This window comes from Littorina saxatilis, linkage group LG5 (genome assembly GCF_037325665.1).
Source record: "Littorina saxatilis isolate snail1 linkage group LG5, US_GU_Lsax_2.0, whole genome shotgun sequence".
NCBI lineage: Eukaryota > Metazoa > Mollusca > Gastropoda > Littorinimorpha > Littorinidae > Littorina > Littorina saxatilis.
In genome coordinates this window covers 2326624-2345070 of record NC_090249.1, presented here as the reverse complement: position 1 = coordinate 2345070, position 18447 = coordinate 2326624, and the positions used below count along the sequence as shown (strand labels likewise).

General features: G+C 42.3%; 2 protein-coding genes and 1 long non-coding RNA gene across 3 annotated transcripts in view; 2 read left to right on the top strand and 1 right to left on the bottom strand.

Moving 5' to 3' along the window:
- The window catches only part of LOC138966065 (O(6)-methylguanine-induced apoptosis 2-like), a 342886-nt gene that overhangs the window by 65362 nt on the left and 259077 nt on the right, over nucleotides 1-18447 (bottom strand). The window lies entirely within an intron of this gene.
- Nucleotides 594-6383, top strand: LOC138966062 (uncharacterized). The gene is made up of 2 exons (XR_011455586.1): nucleotides 594-913; nucleotides 2629-6383. It is a non-coding gene; the product is annotated as an uncharacterized lncRNA (long non-coding RNA).
- The window catches only part of LOC138966061 (probable serine/threonine-protein kinase tsuA), a 32137-nt gene continuing 26645 nt past the window's right edge, over nucleotides 12956-18447 (top strand). The window contains exon 1 of the mRNA XM_070338152.1: nucleotides 12956-13146. The gene's annotated coding sequence lies outside the window, so the exon portion shown is untranslated. The remainder of the gene's footprint in view (nucleotides 13147-18447) is intronic.

The following is an 18447-nucleotide window of genomic DNA, read 5'->3' as shown; positions in this document are numbered from 1 at the left end:
CGCTGTTTTATGCGTTTTAGCCTGTAAAGCTTGGAATGTCACCATGCGTTTGCTAGATTAAAAGTTTGACTTCCTGAATCCAACGGTACATGCTTCGAGGAATGTGTAATCATTAGAAACAAATAAAATATGACGATGAAGGGAATCTGGACTACCGACAGGAGAGCTGACGTCGATACCCACACGCCGATTTAAATTCATTGAATTAATTAGCATAGTCACGAAGCATTTTCGAGCAAATCCTCATACGGGTATCAAAATTACAGGACAGCGAATGTCCCTTGAACTTTTTACCAACTCGTCAAAATACATTCCAAAAATGGTTCCTTTTGTGTATATGTGTATTCATAATACATTCCCAAAACGGCTCCTTCTGTGTACTATCTTTAAAATCGTATCACTTTTACATGGGGTAGACTCCAGCCTTAAGTCACGATTTCCTGAGGACAAAGCTTATTTTTTTAGTCTCTGTCCCATCCCGTCGCGGGGACGTTAAAATCGCTCCGATTGGTTCAACACTCTGTTAGCTACCCCGTCGCGAAAACGTTAAAATCGCTCTGATTGGTTCAATTCTCTGCTTCCTTCCCCGTAACCAGGACGGAAAACGTTGAGCTCTGTCATTCTTCTTTCGGCCGCCGTACCTTTACACGCTCTGTCCTACGCCATGGCTTACTACGACCCATACTCCATCGCACAGACACCGTCGACACAAGGGAGAGAGAGAGCAGATATTCTGCAGCGAGGGTCGATCTTCGAGTACAACCATATTCAGGATCGACTCCTTTCTCCTCCGCCTTCGCCAGACCAGTTTCTTTTTCATCATCATCCGATTGCGGACCCCCGTTCTCGTCCAAGAGATATGGTCGAGAGTCAGCCCCGAATTCCTGACCACAACTGGCATGCTCATCAAAACGTAAGTCTCAGGCAGAATTTACCATTCTCTTTCAGCGAAGAGTGTTTGGACCACAAATGATATTAGGCAAACTTAATTTAATCAAGCTTAATTTGATCACATATAACTTCAGGTTTCTGTACACCAAAAGGTAAAACAAAACGTACAGAGGCAATTCCAAATATAATGCTCACCTGAGCCTGAAATTCGAAATGGGATTTACGACTTTTTCACCCTAAAAACGCCATAAGAGTTGTTTATACTTACTCAAACCATACTCCAATTGCCTCGTATCCCCCCCCCCCCCCTCCTGGAATGCCGCCATTTAGTTTTTGAGGCCATTTTGGGACGCCCTGAGTGAAGTCATTTTATGGTAACTTTAAAGAATGTCAGCGCATTTGCTAGTTTCCCTTTCTTTTGGTTTGGAAAGTTAGTCAGAGTTGCTGAAGAAGCCTTAAACTACCTTTTCATTTGATTTTGAAATATCAAATGTTAATTGTTTCTGAAATATATTCAAAACATTTTCGACCAAACAATTGTGCCACCTCAGTGACGTTTTGGAAACAAAAACTTTTTGTGACGATGAACATGTTTGTTAAAATTGACTTTTTTTGTGTGTGGACATTGCTATCTTTTCGATGAAGGAATCCTACCATGTGATTTTTGTTCGTTTGCCATCATTTTGTTATGCACAAAGTGCGTCACTGACGTGGCGCTGCATTGGCCATTGTGACGTCCGTGGCACTTTGATATTAATTATGTGCACTTGTTAAAGGTAGATTTGTACCAAATTCTTTGTGAGGTTCGTTTATTTTTTGACTTAGGCAAACACAGTGGTCACTAGAGAAAGCTGTGCACACAAAAAGGAGACGCATTTAGCCTTTAATTGTGTCTTTATTTGTACAATTAAGCCGAGTCATGTACTGTAGCATTAATAATCCACGCCATTTCTCTTAAACTTTGATGATAATTGCCTAGGGGCATGAGTAAAGCAGAAACAAACTCATATCATTAATTACGCATTTGACAATGTAATTGATGTCAGAATGGTTTTCTGCTTTTAATGGATACCGAAAGCGTTTCTGTTTGCTTGACAGCTTTGGTCATTTTCTTGTGTATCGCATTTATAGTGTGTGATTTGAGTTGTCGGCGGCCGATTCCAGTCTGGTATGCATCAAGACAGTATGCTTGTGTCACCTGAACGCACGCGGCGTTAGAGACTAAAAGCAGCCGTCGACAACAACAACAATGTAGCACAAAATGGAGTGCAAAGAAAAGAAAAGCTGCAAGAGTTCGCTCTGCTAAAAGAAAATGAAAGAGAAAGCTGTTTCAGCACGTGACAACCGAGCGATGACAAAAGTGAGAAAGTTCGCGGAGAAAATTAAAATGACTTTTTTAAAAGATTTTTCGTCGGAGATTAACGCTAAGTCCTACACAAAAATGACCAATCGTAAACCAAAAGTAATGTGGACTAGTGCGTTGCACATTTGGGATCTTTTCAAATATACAGTTTCATGTGTTTGATGTGACTGAATTTGGTACCCTTTCATTTGTATAAACTTACAAATCTTTCATCTTTGGTCCCAGATTGTCATGTCTGGGGAAATCTCAACACAAGTTTCAGTTAATAAAAGCATTATGTACATTATTTTTATGGCAAATAATGTCTGAATTTTTGTGCGAATGCCACGTTAGTGACGCTGGACTTGCCCAAAGCAAAATTTCACTTTTTTCAGATGGCTGGATACGGGTTTGGCGGGCACCTTGACAGGGTCACTGGTCCTGAACCATTGGCTGGCTCCGCGCCCCGCTGTCCACGTCGTTCCGAGACTTTTCACGACGCCCGAAACCCGGAACTGCGCTCACACAGCAACAGGCCATACCGCGGTGGGCGTAGACGTCGCAGAAGGTCACCGAGGGTGCGTGTCCGTCATTCGCAAACTGCAGCCGCGGCGAATGACGACAGGATAAGACCGACGAGCGACCGCGCCGAGTCAACCACCGTTGAAAACGCTGGAAGATCTGGGGAACAAGCCTCCCCATCTTTACCGCGTCCTCAGCGTGAATCATTGACCCCGCGGACGACCAGAGATTCGTCAATGCAGACAACACCATGGCCAATACTTTCAATGCCGAAAGTATTGCCAACAGCCGGCCAAGATAAGGAAGCCTGGCTAATGCAATTGACAAAAATCAAAATTACAATTATGAAAACTGAAAAACGATTGGAAGAAGGCCTACGCAAAGCCTGATTTTGAAGCACCATCAAAACAGAATTGATTGTGTCGACTGTAATATTGATGATTCCAAACTCGATCATGGTTCTTCGAATTAAATGTGTTTGCTTGTTCTTTTAAAAATGTACCATCACGATATTCGCACTGATACCCACGAGAAAACAACAACCTGCATGGTGTTTTTGTTCGGTTTTATCGGTACTTTTATTCGTGGAGATTTTTGTTTCTTCATTATTGATTTTATCGCTTGGCTGGCTTGAATGATGTTATCGTGGCGACATCGCGTGGGACATAGTGAACGGCGGCAGGATTGCTTCCTCAGTTTTGCCGTCACTTTTTGAATGAGTGGGAGTGTGTATGCGCGTGGTGTGCACGAGGATGTATGCACATGAGTGATATTTGTAAATGTGTATTATTATAATATCATCTTTGTATTTATATTATTGAAATTGTTATATCTCGATGTACAACGCTAAGAGCATAGTTAAATTTGTGAAGCGGCGCTATATAAGCTATCTTTATTATTATTATTATTATTATTAATCGCAGATGCGCCGCCTGAGTCAACGCAATGACTTTCATTAAATGTTTTTACGTGCCCTGTCCTTCGCAAGGCCCTTCCGTCGTTTCTTACAGGCGAGATTTGTCGAGTGAAGCAAGAAGGGCGAGGAAGTAGCGTTGCTTGAGTAATGTTCGCCGCGACGAACGCTAGGATTCGGCGAGAGCAGGCGAGCATGCATTGGAGGCGCTCGTAACGCGAGAAAAAAGGGCGGCTGCACAGCAGCCAATCCGATTCATGGCTGTTAACCGACCAGTGCAGACGACCTTTCCGGTATCAACCAATCGTGTTTAATTCCTGCGTAGCTTGCCAACAAACCGTTTCATATACACTCTCGTTGTCTTTCATGGCAAGAGGCGAGCCGCAAGCAATTCCTACCAGTGCGAAACGGGCGTCCAGTATGAACGCGGATGTGCAATGCCATCCTTATGTCCTGCTGTGGTGTACTTTTGCTTTTCAGACTGTATAAAAAGCGACTTGGCGGTCAGTCGCCCACAGTGTCCGTCCGACATGGTCGTCTGCTAAAATAATTATTGTTATACACTTTTTGTGTTTCGGCTCGCGCAAGTCTTCATTGATTGTTTAGCGCGACTGTTGATGAAACCACCGCTGAGTGATTGTATTGAATCACACTCTGGCCTCTAGTCAGAAGCAGACGACATAAATAGGACGTGGACTAGACGGGCGCAATGGTCTTTTGGATAAGACGCTGGCCTACGCTGAAGGTCGTGGGTTCGAATCCCGGCCGGCCGAGTTTTGTGGGTTAAGGGTGGATATTTTTTCGATCTCCCAGGTCAAGTTAAGTGCAGACCTGCTAGTTCTTTTAATATCCCCTTTCGTGTGTACACGCAAGACCAAGTGCGCACGGAAAAGATTCTGTAATCCATGTTACAGTTCGGTGGGTTACAATGGCAGGGTAAAAACGGTCATACACGTAAAAGCCGTGGGAGTTTCGGCCCATGAACGAAGACGAAGAAGAAGAAGAAGATGTGGACTAGTTGTTTTCCCTGGCAAATTCTCCCATTTTCCCGCGCGTGCAGCTCATGTACGGTTATCGGTATGCCTTCACGAAGTCCTGCTCCGCGAGCTGAAGCATTTGAGATGCCAAGGACTGAGGCGCAATTTTTCTGTTTGGGAAGAACTCGCGTTGGAGTCTCGTCCTTATATACTGAACGGCAAAAGTTAGGGACCGCCCTTGAAAAAACCAGCTGACTTCATCTGTGCCAAACTCCTTGTTCCTAAGTTTATAAAACCAAATGGCTGTCAGGCCGAACACACCAGTGGGTGAGCAATGCTGTGTTAGCAGGAAATTTGCTCGGGATCCACGGAGGCCTGGCTAGGGCACGAGACAGAAACTGCCTAACTGCAAAACGTGGACCATTTTTACGCTGGCGCGTGGGCAAGCCTGGGCGGGAAAGATGAACAATTCGTTATGCACGTGCAGGGAGGATGTGTTGAGAGTGAACTGTTGTCACCAGTTAGGCTTTATAGCCCCGCGATTTTCCGCTAGCCACCATCTTCTCACTATGCCTCCCAGACGAAAGGTGACCACCTTCAACAAAGCCCGGGCCATCGCATGGCTGCAAGACGGCGTAAGCAAGCGAGAAGTGGGCTGACGACTTGGATTGTCCCATTCTGTTGTGGTCAGGCTGCATCAGAAGTTCCAGGCCACCAACAGCGTTCTGGAGAGGCCCAGGTCTAGGACGGCCTAAGAAGACAACACAGTGTGAAGATCGCTTCATCAGAAGACACGCTCTGCAGCAGCGAGGCACCACTGCAAACATCATCAGGGGCCAGCTGAGGGTGGCAACAAACACCAACGTCAGCACGAAAACCATCCGCAAACGCCTGCACGAAGTTGTCCTGCGATCACGTCGTCCAGCTGTACGGCCACGACTGACAGCAGCTCATCGCCAGGCTCGTTTGGCGTTCTGTCACAACCATGCCAGGTGGACACGCCAGCAATGGGCCGATGTGCTGTTCAGCGATGAGTTCCGCTTTAATCTGCACCATCATGACGGTCGGGCTCGTGTGTGGAGGCGTCAGGGTGAGCGGTACAACAACGGTCTGGTGCAGGAGAGGGTGGCCTTCGGCGGGGGCTCCATCATGGTGTGGGGGGCCTTCAGTTTTCGACACAGAACCCCCCCTCTACCACATTGTTGGCAACCTGACAGGCCAGCGCTACAGAGATGAGATTGTCGCCCCTTTGGTTCTACCCGCTCTACACCAGATTGGTGTGCAGGCTGTGTTCCAGGACGATAACGCGACACCTCACAGAGCGAGGCTGGTCAACAACTTCATCCAGCAGGCTGGTGTCACCAGGATGAACTGGCCGGCCTGCAGCCCTGATTTCAACCCCATCGAGCACCTGTGGGATGAGCTGGACAGGCGAGTGAGGAACAACCACCCACCCCCAAGGAACCTGCAGCAACTGCTTCAGTTCCTGCAAATCGAATGGCAGGCCATTCCTCAGGCCTTCTGCAGGAAGCTGGTAAACTCGATGCGGAACAGGACTGCAGAAGGCATCGCAAAACGCGGCGGACATACCCATTACTAAACTGTTGGGAACTTGCAAATTTTGTTTTCGACCCCCATGTTGTTTCAGAGCTTGTTGACACGTAATGCGTGAATGAAATGTCACCATATTTTGGAAAAGGATCGCAGAGATAATGAATTAAACATGTTACAAATTTGATTCAATTTTGTTAGGTGGTTTGGAAGCTGTGTTTCTTTGCGTAAGTGGTCCCTAACTTTGTCCTATGTGTGTGTGTGTGTGTGTGTGTGTGTGTGTGTGTGTGTGTGTGTGTGTGTGTGTGTGTGTGTGTGTGTGTGTGTGTGTGTGTGTGTGTGTGTGTGTGTGTGTGTGTGTGTGATCATTTTGCGAATGTGGGTATTACTTACATATACAAAAGAAGACATTCACACATACTCTTTACGCACGAACAACATACGTAGGCTGTTCCATAATTATTTAGAATCTCAGAAACGGAAACACATAATTATCAACAATCTAACCAGGCCATTTTCTAGACCAATCCTTTCCCAGCCGACACCCAACTGGCCATCCTCTCAAATGTTCTCATTCAGGCCTGGGACCACGTGACATCAGCTATACCTGGTATGGCCCTTGTGAAGGCTCGGACAGAGTCTTCAGGGGTCTATAATCGTGTTTCCGCGGCTATTTCTTAAAATCCGAGAACAGGCTAAACTAGCATGGGGAGATGTCAAGAAAATAGGGTGGATGCAACCAGCAGCAGTGCTCCCTTTGGTGCCAAAAAATCTGTTGTCGCAAAGGCAGTATACACAGGTGCGTTGTCATGTTACAGCATAAGCCCTCGAATACCCGTGTTTGGACGGTGTTTGTGCCAAGCCTCGAATATTTTCGACCATTAGTGGTGGACACAGCAGTCAGACGTGACTGTATGCCTGTCCTCAAGAGTCACAGTGTTTAAATGCCTTGATCTAGCGACGAAAGATTCACAACATTTTTTAGGGCTTCTTGTTATTTGAACTTGGCAGGGGTTGGGTCACCTGGTTAAACACCCGAACAGACGACAGTTGTTTGGTTTCAGATTGGAACTAATTAACCCAGGTTTCGTCACCACTGACGATATTCCATGTTGATTTGGACAAGCCATTGCTGATTTGTTCAAGTATTGTCAGGCAACACTCCGCCCTACCCCTCTTTTTCCCGTCACTAGGTTCATGTGGTACCCAACTGGCAAATCGCTTTACATATTTGTGTAAGATCTTTTCAAATGCAGAGCTTTTAATGCCAAGGGCATATTGCATCTCCCTGAATATAATTAAGTGATCTTCTCTTATTATCTGTTCAACAGCGCCAATGTTTTCGAGGATAACGGATGAAATGGGTAGACCAGGGTGGGTATCATTTTCGAGGCTCCGTCTACCCGGTTTGAAATTGGTGTACCAGTTTTACACCACGGCTCTACAAAGAGCGTTAATCCTAAAACATTTCATCACACTTTCATGCAAATCGGCCTCTTTTAACCCTTAGTGTAAGTTATCAGTCCGAAATCGCGAATTTGAGCTTCATGACGCAATGTCATACATTGCGCGGTGAGTAACTTCCCGAGTCGACCATATGAAAACGACATAACTCTGGAACTTCATTTTTTGTGTCAAGCCTCACGATAGTCTATTATTTGACGGCATGTTTTTGTATTTAACGCCATATTGCCAGGAGCCTGGATTCTAAATAATAATGGAACAGCCCTCGTATCAAGCATAACTCTGGCCTGAACTGAGGCGATTTGTCTGAAAATGACCAGGTTTGTCCCATCAAGAAGAACGCACTTGGGAAATAACCAATAAATAAATCATTGAGAAAAACAAAACCTTCCATAAACGTATCAGCACAAACGAGACTTTCTATTAAAAATCAAAACAAAACAAAACTACAACAGCAAAACAAACAAAGCCTGCGACGGTGAAAAAGACGATGAACAGCTTCTTCAGATGTTTATTTTCCAGTATTTTTGGGTTATTTTATTTTGAAAATTGTAAAGGAAGGTAAACGCTCTCTGGCCGTCCTTTTCAATGTTGAGAGCGATTACTTCCCTTTATTGCTGAGCTTGGTCGTTACCGCTCTGCCTCACATGGTTATGATTCACAGAAAACGAATTGAACCTGTAGACCGAGGAGCCTCATGTTGTGGCTGGCACTGAGTGCCCTGCAATACGAAGGCGCGTAAAAGACCTCGGTCATTCCTGCCAGAAGTGTGGGTAGCTGATTACACATATGTTGCAGGCTAGAACAATTTGGACAACTTATTTTCCAGCGTTACAACCGTTCCAAAAATATTTTCTTTTCAGTTGGTTCACTGTTATTTTCAAAATTTCGAATGACGCATACATTTTAAAAAGAAAAATTCTTTTTACCATGCTGTGTTACTGCATGATGAAATGAGCGTAAAGGTACATTTCAGAGGCAAATTATTTTTCTGAATTCGTGTAAATCAAACTTATCTGTCACATGGGCCGCGGTGTGCTTTGCTTAAAGGCACAGTAAGCCTCCCGTAAACCATCACAGATACTGTCAGGCTTTTACACACAGTACAAACACCCTTCCATTTGAACGCTCACCAAACGGGAACATCCTAGGTGCCCTACGTAAAGAGCGAGCAATTTTCAAAGAATTAATTTTGCGGAGAGAGTGTCACAGACAATCGGACCGTGGTGCGTTTTGGCGCTAGACCTAACTTTTAAAATCTAAACTGACAGCTTGTTACACAAACATCCTTAAATCATAAAAGAATTCTTTTTTTCATCAAGACAAGATCAGTACAATTCGAAGTTTTGAAAGTTTGAAAAAAGAAAAACCCGGAAGCAGGGTCACGCAAGGTCGTGGTTCTCGTAGCAGACGACGGTTTATACCTATCGCCAGTTCCTCTGAACAGTCAAAAGCCATCGCTCGAGTTCTTGTGAACCACAGTCGTTTGTTTCGTGCATAGTCAGAGGTACTTAATAACGTGCTATTGCAGATAAGCTCACAGCGAGTCACATTCAAATTACTAACTGACGACTACATTGTGAAAAAGGGAAATTTGATCACACAGGTTCACGATGGCTCAGGGGTAAGATAAACCACGCAAAAATAAATTCTTTAAAAATTGCTCGCTCTTTACGGAGGGCACCTAGGATGTTCCCGTTTGGTGAGCGTTCAAATGGAAGGGTGTTTGTACCGTGTGTAAATGCCTGACAGTATCTGTGATGGTTTACGGGAGGCTTACTGTGCCTTTAATATGTATCTTAGTTACTTGGCCTAACCGTTTTTGTTGATGAACTTTGAAGAAAAAATATCGTGTGTGTGTGTGTGTGTATGTGTGTGTGTGTGTGTGTGTGTGTGTGCGTGCGTATGTGTGTGTGTGTGTGTGTGTGTATGTGTGTACATGCCGCGTGCGTGTGTGCGTGCGTTTGTGTGTGTGTGCGTGTGTGTCAGTGTGTGTGTGTGTGTGTGTGTGCGTGTGAGTGTGTGTGCGTGTGTGCGTGCGTGCGTGCGTGTGTGTGTGTGTGGGTGTGTGCATATACGTACGTGCGTGCGAGCGTGCGTGTGTGTGTCTGTGTGTGTATGTGTGTGAGTGTGTGTGTGTGTCAGTGTGTGTATGTCAGTGTGTATATGTGTGTGTGCGTGCGTGCGTGTGCGTGCGTGCGTGCGTGGGTGCGTGCGTGCGTGCGTGCGTACGTGCGTGCATAAGGATAGGAATAAGAATAAGGATAAAATGTGTTACTGTGTTGCAGTATTTAATTTGTGCAGTCAGCCAACGCTCAACACTGCTACGGAAGAGACGAACAAGGGACGCAATTTGTAGTCCTTGATTTAAAATGTGACATCCATGGATTAGTGTTCTTGCGCTTGACGCTTGTGATGGCTGTGTTGAATGACGTCTGAAATGTCCTGCAACAATTGCTTTTCATTAAAAAGAATATTAATAAATGATTAATGAGAGAAAGAAGAAGAAAAAGAAAAAAAGAAAGAAACAAAAGACAGACAGACAGTAAAAAAAAACAGAAAGAAAGAAAGAGAGAGAGAGATCAAATCAAATCAAATCAAATTTTATTTTACGAGGGTTGTGGCATAAGCAATATAAACGAGCTTCTTTTCAACCAGCCCTCGCCCAGAGAGGGACTATTCTAATCTTGAGAGAGAGAGAGAGAGAGAGAGAGAGAGAGAGAGAGAGAGAGAGAGAGAGAGAGAGAGAGAGAGAGAGAGAGAGAGAAAGAGAAAGAGAAAGAGAGAGAGAGAGAGAGAGAGAGAGAGAGAGAGAGAGAGAGAGAGAGAGAGGCAGACAGAAAGAAAGAAAGAATCCCCCCCCCCCCCCCCCCCCCCCAAAAAAAAGAAGTTATGCCTGTCACTTCTTCGCAGAATTTAGCAATTGACCTACAACTGTCTCTTCACATTTAGCTGCTATTTATAAACTTGAGCTACTTGAAATGAAAGCTGCATCTGTCAAAAGTGACACTTGGAGCAGCCATCACGGTGCCACATCACTTGAACTCTTGATTATTCAGTGCATCGGGGTGAGCAAAACACTTTTCATTTGCGGATGAGGATTAAGTATTCTTCTTGAGCAGCAATTGTAGATTGCATCACCAGTCAGGGCTTTTCATTACAATTCGAAGGACAGAAGATTTCAGGTTGTTGTTGTTGTTGTTGTTGTTGTTGTTGTTGTTGTTGTTGTTGTTGTTGTCGTCGTTGGTATTGGTGATGGTGCTGGTGGTGATGGTATTGTTTTGTTGTTGTTGTTGTTGTCGTCGTCGTCGTCGTAATCGGTGCCAGTTTGTTGTTGTGATAAAGTCGACACGAATATTACAACACATGCTTAAAGCTTACAACGGGTGCCAGAATATTAATCCGTTTCTCAGCAGAGAATGGCAAATTTCTTACTCACAGGATGATTTGCCATGATCAGATAAGTCTGTTGTGTTCTGTTTTAACCTTCGCCGGTCGTCGTGGGTCCGTGTGGACCCAGAAGGGTGTTTAATTGCAAATATCTCTTCAATCAGTTGGAATTTTTAATGAGCTTTTAAGAATACCTCAGACACCTGAAAAGGTTTTATGTCCTAAAAGATCATTACATTTTAGCGAGAAGTAATTAAAAAAACAAAGGTCAAATTTAGACTACACACGGAAGACATCGTGGGGCCGTGCGGACCCATGTTTCTCAAACTGAAGGAACTTACATAAAAACTAGGGAGAGAAGTCGCAAACATTCAGGTATTGGCTCTAAACATCATTTTCTACGATCTGTTTAATTTTGGAGTTAATAAGCAAGTCGCGTGGAGCGAAATTGATACATAACAATGTGGGTCCACACGGCCCCACGACGTCTACAGAAGGGTATTCACGTTTTTCCTTTTTTGAGAAGCTTTAGTCCGCACGGTAATAATTAAATTAATAATTTAATTCAATTACTTCTCGCGGAAATTTAACCACGGCGTCTACGGAAGAGGATGCACGTTTTTCCTTCTTTGGAAAGCATGGGTCTACGGAAGGGTATGCATATTTTTCCTTATTTGAGAAGCATATGGGTCCGCACGGCCCCACGATGTCTGCCGTGTGTAGCCAATATCCAGGTCGAAGGTTAAAGTCGTGACATTCTAACTCAAGCTGTGTGCAGCTGATATTCGCTTCCTTCTGTGAGCCTACAGGAGCTTGTATCAAAATACACGTAACAGGCAGTTATGTTCACTCTAACATATTGCCAAACACATGAGATGAACGAGTTTGACATTTGGATACAAGCGCCTGTGAGACGTGTGTGCACTCGCGGCGGTGAAATTCAAGTTCAGTTCTTCATGTCAACACGACAAGTTATGTCTAATTATGCTGACTGTGATAAAATAACAACAGACATGTCAAGACTGCGAATATCAACATAAGCCGGTAGTCGAAAGAGCACAGACCGCTTTGACATTAAGCTGGTCACCTAAAATCAGTCCTGGTTGGTCACATTTATAATAACGTGGAGCACACTGCAAACATCGGAAGGTCGTGAGTTCAAATCCCGGCACCGGGCGGCTTGTGCTTTATCGCCCTTCGTGTGTACACGCAAGCACAAGACCAAGTGCGCACGGAAAAGATCCTGTAATCCATGTCAGAGTTCGGTGGGTTATAGAAACACGAAAATAACCAACATGCTTTCCCGGAAAGCGGCGTATGGCTGCCTGAATGGCGGGGTAAAAACGGTCATACACGTAAAAGCCGTGGGAGTTTCAGCCCATAAACGAACAAACAAACGAACAAACATGCAAACATGTCAGAACAGTTGTTTGTGTGTTTGTTTGTTTGTTTGTTTGTTGTTGTTTGTTTGTGTTTGTTTGTTGTTGTTGTTTGTTTGTTTGTGTGTTCAAGTTGTTTTCGTCGTGGGAAAATTGCACATCACTGATCAAGTGCTCATAATTTTCTAAATAAGATTTGCACGGCTGAACCCATTGTCTACACAATCTCTTTCTGAGGATCCTTCCATATTGAACAACAGGACGTTGTAGGAGACCACAGCTAGAGTCCTGCCCAACAAGTCGCGGTGTTGAGATTTACACTAACTCCAGTCAAGTGCCGCTCAGTGTTTGCCACATATACCAACAAGTCGCGGTGTGGATATTTACACTAAGCAGGAACTCCAGTCAAGTGCCGCTCAGTGTTTGCCACATAATTATATACCTTCAAATCAAAAGCCTTCCTCACGGCACGCGCGAAGCGCTTCACTGCGCAGGCGCGATTTGCAAACGCAGACGACGCCCCGGATTGGAGCAGACGACACTTTCTCGACTCCGCAAGTTCTTTTTAAAAAGGCCTGCACGCAGGAAATTCATCAGAAATCTGTGAAAGCATGCTTGTTTTGCGTGAGTCGCCGTCTGCTAACGACTGACTGTTCTTCTTTTCAGTCGCTCCATCTTCGTCTTTGGTTTTTGAAAGCTGAGACGCACACTGAGAAGGTAAGGTTTTCATCGATTTCTGCCTGATACTGAAATTGTGGGGAAATGTCGTTCTCCTCGATACTGAATTCGTAATTACTTGTCTTATTATGTCCAAGATTTTTCTTTTTCTCTGTTTTTAATTTATTTTATTTCATCTTATTTTCCTTCTCTTTTTCCATTCGCTTTTCTCTTTCTTTTCCCTTCAGCTTGAACTGCTGCGACTTCTTGTCTCTTCTTTCCAATCAAACTTTATTTGTGCTTTCCGCAATTTGCTTACAGTTTGTGACTCTTGTATCAACACGTTTTAATTCTGATGACTCAAGTTTCAAGTGTCTGGTTCTCTATATGTTTACGCAATTTTTATTTTCTGTTTGTTAGTTTGGTTTTTTTGTTTGTAAAATTATGTATGTGGTCATTGGTGGGTGAAGTAGGTACTTCAGCCATTAAAACAATGTTCATATCGTCTTGTGTAAGGCCTAAAACAAAATAGGTGTGGTTACAGTAACCCGACCTACCCTATTTTTAGGGGCCGACCCTATAACTTTTTATTACATTTGTCAAAAAACAACACAAAAAAACAAGAAAACGAGTGCAGAAAACGCAATGAAAGCGAAAGCGCCCGAGTCGCACACTTATTTCCCTGTCAAGTAGGTTTAATTTGTACACATTAGAAAAAAAAAGTTTAAAAAAAAAAGTGATTGCCTACCTTCCTACCCTATTTTTTGGGGCTATGTTACCGTAACCACACGTAATTTTTTTTTGTGCCTAATCTGTTGCCAGGTAGCTGGAGCGGTAGTTCAACTTCTTTGATTAGTTCCCCCCGATAATGTCTCTCTTTCACACAATCTTGACTAGAGCGTTTTTCTTGATGTGGTGGTGGTGGTTTGTGGTTAATGGTGGTCTCAATGGTCGACTGGGGCGGGGGTTAGGGGGGGGGGTGTGATAATGCGAAATATGTATGACACGTTTGAAGACATTATTTCATCGATTAGTGTTTTTCTCTCAGTATCTTAGAATATGAATTGTTATGGCAACCTTCATGAATGTGCATGCAGTCGTGAGAAAACACATAAGCACGCTCACAAGCAAGTAGCTAACACAGATACACAGACAGACATTCAGTCAGACAGACATGCAGACACACATACGAAGACACAGACACTCAAACACACATAGACACACACAGGCACAGACAGACACACAGACAGACTGACACACAGACACACACACACTTACACACACACACACATACGCACGCAGGCACACACACACACACAGACACAGCCACACACACACACACACACACACACACAGACACACACACACAGATAATTGGAGATAAATAGAGAGAACGAGACAGACAGACAGACAGACAGTCAGACAGAAACAGAGGCATGCAGAAGGTTGGAGAGAAAGAGACAGCCGGACAGAGAGACAGACAGACAGACAGAAACAGACAGACAGAGAGACGGTTTGAGGCAGACAGAGACACAGAGAGTAGACGTTCACTTTACATAAAAGGGCTATAAAGCGGATGCGCGACAGATACCATAACTACATTTGTACCCCTGACAAAAGCCTCCTTTTTCAACAAGTTATCATTTACGACGCTTCTAAAAGTTTCTCCATATATCATAATGTTGATCTCTTTTCGATAAGCATCACAAACCCACACAAACAGGAAGGGTGCCATTTGCGTCACAATAATGTCTGTGTTATGACGAGCTGTGGATCCATTTAATATCTGATTCCATTACTTATTTCCGTATCATTTAATCTCTAACATACAGTGTTTATGGTTCATTTCCATCATTTATTCTCTAACCTATATCAGTCTATGAGCACGAAGAGAGGGTTACTCCGTAAGACTGCTTTTATGCTTATTCTTTTGAACCTGCGTCAAATGTTTCCAACTGCAAAATCATTCTTCTCCATTTTCCATCCAAAATAAATATTGATGTAAAGATCGTGCAAAGTGTCTGAACATGCCAAGAGTTGTATTATATGTCGTGATCACGCATCTTTCATTTAAATATTTAACTTTATCTAAATTAGTTTAATTTATGTTGCGTTATTTTATTCTAATGTGATTGCATTTGTTTCTTAAATAATAACCATGGTTTTTATTCGTATAGATCTCTCCGTCCAATTATTGAGTGATCAATACTCATTACCATATTCCGTGTAGATCTCTCCGTCAATCAATACTCATTACCATATTCCGTGTAGAAATCCAGAAAGTGAAACAGTTTCAAAACCTTTTCGCACATAGAAAAGAATGCCATAAATGAAACGAGGGGGGGGGGGGGGGGATGAAGACAGCTTGTAAGCTGACTTTGCTATGGAGAAAAGAATCATAGTGTTGGCGTTAACCGCTATTGTACTGCTCTTATGTAGTACACACAATATTGAGAGAGAAAAACGGGAAACAAATCATAGATGGTCAGGCATTTGGCCAGTTTAGATTGCATGTGAGATTTGTGTTATTTTCCATTAAATTAGATCTATTACTACGTATACGTTAAACTACACGACCTTTAGGTTGGTTTCTGTGCCCTGCAACCCGGAGTGTTTATGGATTTTAACTTAAACCTTGTTTTTCATGTAATATCCGTCTGCAATTCACTGAGCACGATCTCTTTTTCTTTCCACATCATACTAACCTGTTACTGAAGTCCTGGACGTACAATAATACTGACGTTGTGGGTTTTTTTAATTATTTTTGTTGTTTTTTTGTAAGAGAGTGGGGAGAAGGGTATAAAAAAGGGTATAAAAATCAGGCAAATGTGTGCTTAGCCCGATTTGATTTTTTCTATGACCTGTTTGTTGTTGGTTTAGGTTTTGTTTTAGTTTTTTTTAGGGGGTATGTTTTTTTGTTTGTTTTTTCTGTTCTAGCATATTTAAAGATTCTTTTTTTCCTCGCTAGAAACTTCTCTTCTCCACACCCATTTATCTCTATTTATAAAGGTAAATAACAACTTATTAACGGGTGTAACCTGTTCATTGATTATTTTATTTACAGCGCTTGCAAGCTAAGTGAAATAAAAGTTATATTTCTTTTCTTGACCAAATGTATTTTGAAAAGAGCATACGTGCATTGTGATTTGTGTATATTTTTCATACAGATGCAGCTTTTTCTGCAAGATAATAAGTCTATGCTCTTCGTCGAGCGTTTTGCAAAACATTAAGAGCGTGGTTAAACCATATATTCATTCATTCATTCATTCATTCATTCATTCATGGATTTCTTTATTGTTACTTTTCTTTTAATTTCTTTATTTCGTTATTTCTTTATTTATCTATTCATCTATTGGTATTAACAAAATTCCGTTCCATTATTCCACGATGCACTTATAAATAGAAACACAATTGGGGCACGAACTAAAGCGAATGCTTGCGCAAGACAGATACAAAATTCAATTGACAATCATGATTTTGATTATGAAAATACTGATAAACCATAAAACACACCTGAAATCAAAGCCAATAAAACAATGAGAAAAGAGAAGGGAAAGAGAGACCCGAGTTATAGGTGGAAAAAAAGAACATTTAAAATGTACTCAATGTAAAAAGGAGCGAAGACAGGTACAAAGAGGAATGTGGCTATAGTGCATACGAAAGGACAGGTTGGAAGAATAGGCTTTGCCTAAAACCTTTATCCTTTTGTAATAAAGTTCTGAATAAAAACATGAGTCATAAGCAATATTCCAGTAAAAATGACCTGCAGATCATCAATTACATATGGTGACAGTACACAATTAGATTTCGTGAGATTATATACATGAATATAGGCAAAGATTCTAACAGCACAATCAACCAGCTTGACCAATAAACGGTTGAATGAATAAATCACTTTGTATTTATCTTTTAATTTACTTATTTATCTGTTATCTGTTAATTTCTTCATCACTCATTTTCGTACTTATTAATTAATTTATTTTGTTCTTTATGAAAAAGGAAAAAGAAAATGAGGATCACATGAAAAACATTTTGCACAACAAAATTCTATCGTTATGTTTTATATTTTCCCTATTTTCATTCTTAGCTAGTTTTTTTGTTTTGTTTTAAAAATGCAAACAAACTCGATGACAGACTGAATTTAATAGAAAAATATGAGAAAACAACCTGTCAATCTTTCATATATTCAAGCTTATATGTTCACATGAAATGCTTAGCTATTTTGTTTATTTGTTTGTGTTTTTGGTTGCTTGCATGTTTGCTAGCGAACGAAGACAGTTTTGTGAAATGTGCGATAGAGACAATACAAACTCTATTAACTCCGATTTTTGTTTTCAAATAACGACCGCAGTCAACCGACTTCTCATGCAGTTAATTGAGGCATGATAATCTTTTCGTCTTGCATCCAATGAGGGCTTAAATTGCCAGAAGACGGAAGTTGACCAAATGTCACCCTTTGTGTGCGAACCTTTTCAAATGATATATCGCTTCCCCTGAACTGTTGTACTTCATAACAACGATTGATAAGAAGACAGAAGACATTCCACAATTGTTTACAATGTGTTATCCAAGGAGTTCACATAACCCAGAACAAGATGACGTAGATTTTCGGTTAACCGGTATCTTCAAGGAAATGCAGGAAATGTTTGAGTTCATCGACCTCTAACCCTGATAACAGGACGCATTTAGTTAACACAAATGGGTAGCCTACGTCACTGAGACAAACAAATAACCTATCTTTGACTTACTGCGTAGACAAACTATCGTACATACCCTACCAGCCCCGTACGTGAGCCCCATATCGGCCCCATGTTATTTTGCACATGTCTTCTGGGGCCCAGTTAGCCGATCTGGGTCCCATATGGGTAGCATATGGGGTAACCACGAATGGAGTGGAGAAATGCCGCCCACATTCAACCCATATGTTCCCCACATACAGCAGAGATATAGTAATCTCCCAAACCCGATAAATAACAAGACGCATTTAAAGAGATCGGACACCGATTGATGAAAAAATACATTTCGCTAATATTTTGCGTGTGATATGTCCAGAGTGTCGACGTCATGAAACAAGTCTGACAACAATGAGAGAAATAAATCGGACAGATTTTATGCTACAGATTGTATGCTACAGATTGTATGCTACAGATTTTATGCTACAAATTTGTGAAAACGATGACATGCCAAGATTCAGATAAACGAAGGTTGGGTATAGTTGAATGGGGTTTCTGCCCGATCAGTTACAACTACAAGACCTACTCTGGATTTGGTATTAATCCCTGGTTTACGCGTGTTGTAATGATGTGTTTCTATTTGAATTATTGTAACGTGCCTTTCCGATATGGCTGGAAATAGCGTACT